At 39.7% G+C, this 3,569-nt stretch overlaps 1 pseudogene; it reads right to left on the reverse strand.

Annotated features, from left to right (window-relative positions):
* Positions 1-1,762: 1,762 nt before the first annotated feature.
* LOC149977422 (uncharacterized) lies at positions 1,763-2,871 on the reverse strand (annotated as a pseudogene).
* Between the last annotated feature and the right edge of the window lie 698 nt (positions 2,872-3,569).

Raw genomic sequence — 3,569 nt, forward strand, 5'->3', positions numbered from 1 at the left:
ACACACACACACACACACACACACACACACACACACAATCATCCTTTATGCTGCTGCTACTCTGCTTATCATATTTTCTGAAGCCTAGTCACCTTATCTTACCCCTATACATGTCTACCTCTATCACTCCAGTATGCCTGCACATTGTAAATATGGTATTGGAACTGCCCCTGTATATAGCTTCTTACTTTCTCCTGTTCTTCTTATTTTTATTTCTTGGGTGTTTTTGTTCTACCTTATGTTATTTTTAGTGCTACATTGATATTGATTACTGCGTTGTTGGGTTTGGAGCTTGCAAGAAAGGAATTTCACTGTACTTGTGTACGGGACATTAAAACTTGAAACTTGACATTCTCCTTTAGGCTTTGGTTAAAGACATGGCAAATAGGGGTGGCAATAGAATCAGCTAACATTCTAATAGTTTCTCATCAGGTTATCTGTACCTGGTGGCTCCTCATTATTGATGGATAACAATCGTTTTTCTATCTCTTCTACACAAACTCGACCAAATTCAAAACAGCAATCCTGCTCTTTCATTATTAGATCTTCAATACACAAATATGATGGTTCACCATTCAATGTTGTCATTTCACTTATCAGTTTGTCAACCTTACCAGTGAGATAGTCATTGAAATTATTAGCTATATCCAAACGTTTTGTTGTAAACGTGGAAATTAATTGGGTTTTCTGCCCATAATATCATTTAATAAGGTGCTCCAAAGTCTTTTTTCCATCGTTTTTAAATGTAATTTATCTTGTTTTGGTAATATAATTTATTTCTTTTTTTATTTTGGCTTTCCTTTTTATTGTCACAATGTTATGGTCACTGCAGCCAATGGGAACTGATATTGCTTTGGAGCAAAGCTCTGCAGCCTTAGTGACGATATGACCAATACAAGTGGATGTCACAGATCCAACACTATTGGTTTACACGACACCATAGTTGGTTATGTGATAACATTGGTCATGTTACAGGCGCTAGTCACAGTAGGAAGCTTCCTCTTGACAGGACAACTAGATAATAGCAAGTCAATGTTCAGGTCACCAAGAAAATATATTTATCTGTTAACATCAGAGACTTTAACTAACAATACACACATATTATCTGGATACTGACAGTGTATGCTGACGTGCTGTACTGTCAGCATGCGGAGGTATTAGGCTGGGATATTACAGTTTAACTTTTTCAAAACTCTTCACACAGCTCTCCTAACCAACTTTCAGCTTGGCACAGCAGTTCATTTCAGGTCCAAAATGCACTAAAACTACCAAAACACTTCATACACATCTCAAATCAACACATTCTTCCATGACACTAGCAAATGTTGTCACCCAACAAGCACACTTTGTCACTCATAAAACAATGACCTAAAAAAACACTAACAACAGGTTGCATTACACAATATTTTATGTCATTTATTTGGCATTGAGTGATTCCAAAATACAAGAATTTGTATATAAACCATCTACCGATACAGATACAGTAGCAATGCTAGTCAACCCTGTCTTCTGCATTTGGCCACAGGTTCTCAGCCACATCACATCTTATGTCATCTTGGGCAACACACATAGGAAAAAATATTTTGACAGGCCTGGTCCATCCCTGGCAATCTTCTGCAGATATGTCCAGGAATCTAGGAAGCATTCATTATGTCCAGGAGGGACATTTTATCATGTGGATGGTGGTCATAAACCTTCCACCTCCATGAGGAAAATAATTCCTCTATGGGGTTGAGGAATGGAGAGTAAGGTGGGAGGAAAAGTGACACCATCCAGGGATGGGCTGCAAACCACTCTGTGACTGCACTGGAGTGGTGAAATGCCACATTGTCCCATACATTTACAAACGTTGGCCGATTTCGCCTCACTTGCAACCCTTTCCTCACCTGGCACAACCCTTCCATAGAGGTCATCCAGGAATTAAATGAGACACTCGGTGTTGTATGGCCCAATTAGCGGTTTGTGTAACAGAAATCCATCAGAGGATATTGCTGCACACATTGTGATGTTGGCACCTCTCTGGGCCGGGACATCCACTGTGGCTCTTTTCCCAATCACATTTCTTCCTCGCCGTCATGTTTTGGCCAAGTTGAAACCAGCCTCATCCACAAAGATGAATATGTGGGGTGTTTGCCCGACTTCAATCTCCATGAATCTCTAAAATAAATCCACAAGACAACATAAGAGTTAGGCTATTACGGTAGTTTACATTATACCTAAAAACATGCCATTGTGTGCCTCTGCCCTATTTGGTTTTGTTCAAAACCAGTTCTGTATTTTGTAGTCATCTTACTTGAACATATTGGTTCCTGAGTTGCTTGAGTCGTTCAGAGTTCCTCTCAAAGGGGACAGTGTACAACTGCTTCATCCTGACTTGATGTTGTTTCAGGACTCTAGAAATAGTTGTTATGCTTACATTGTGAATATTTCCAAATGTAATGTTGTCTGCCAACACTCTGTCCCAAATCTCTGTGAGTTTTATGCCATTGTTTCTGATGACCATATCAACGATTGCAGTTTCCTGCACAGCAGTGAAAATCCTACCTCTCCCACCTGTGGGAGATAACCGTTGGGTCCTAAGCAGAAATACAAAAACAATTACACACAAGTGGGTTTGGAGGCTTTGCTCAATTTACTTCTGTAATGTGCAGTTCAGTCAGATGCCCTTGCAGAATACACATCTTACTTGTTGTTTTGACAGAAATTTCTCTCAATAGATGCCACTGTTGAGCGTTGCAGATTTGGCTGCACTCTCAGACCAGCCTGTCTCATTGATAGACCACGATTTATTACATGATCAATTATAGTAGCCCTAATCTCATCTGAGACTACAGCTCTTGAGCTTCCTCTCAGTCTTCCTCTTCCACGCATACTTACTCCTCTCCCTTTCCCAGACACCCTTCCTCCTCTGTCAGCCACGTCTCTATCTCTAGCTGGGTCCATGTTGACATTAAAGTACAGCGTTATTCCTACAATGTCCCCTTTTGTACAGAAGGTAATGAAATTGAAAGACTAACACCTGGGTAGGTGTTCAGCTACAATGGGAATCAGCTGTGGTTGGTCTAATTGTTTTGATAGTATATCATGTTTTAGATTTGGAATACATCTCAAAACGGTATTACTGTAGAAATGTAGCAAATTGCTGTTTTATTCAATTTTTTGTTATGTTAGGTTTTGAACTTAAGTTTAACTGTTTTGAAAAGAGTATGTAAACATGTGCAAATTGGCCTGTAGGTACATAGAGTTTTGGTGGTGGTTGTGTCTGAGTGAGAAAATAATTCATGAAATTTGAAAGATGTAGTCATTGAATGCATTTTGTGCCAAAGCAATGGAAAATTATCCACAGTTTAGGCTACATACACTGCTGTTGTGCTCACTGTGTGAAGAGTTTTGAAAAAGTGACCTAAGCGTTGAGAAATGGTTCCTAGCGCTTGTAAAAAAAAAAAAAAAACTGTAAGCGAGGGCCAATGGAGTGGAGAGTTGAGCTCTCTGGGTGTGAGACTGTGGTGTTCTTATTTGCTGGCTTCCCATAGGCTGGATACTCCTGGTCTTTCTTCCCTTATTGACCA

Source organism: Oncorhynchus mykiss, chromosome 15, assembly GCF_057628025.1.
Source record: "Oncorhynchus mykiss isolate SJ-2025 chromosome 15, ASM5762802v1, whole genome shotgun sequence".
Taxonomy (NCBI): Eukaryota; Metazoa; Chordata; class Actinopteri; order Salmoniformes; family Salmonidae; genus Oncorhynchus; species Oncorhynchus mykiss.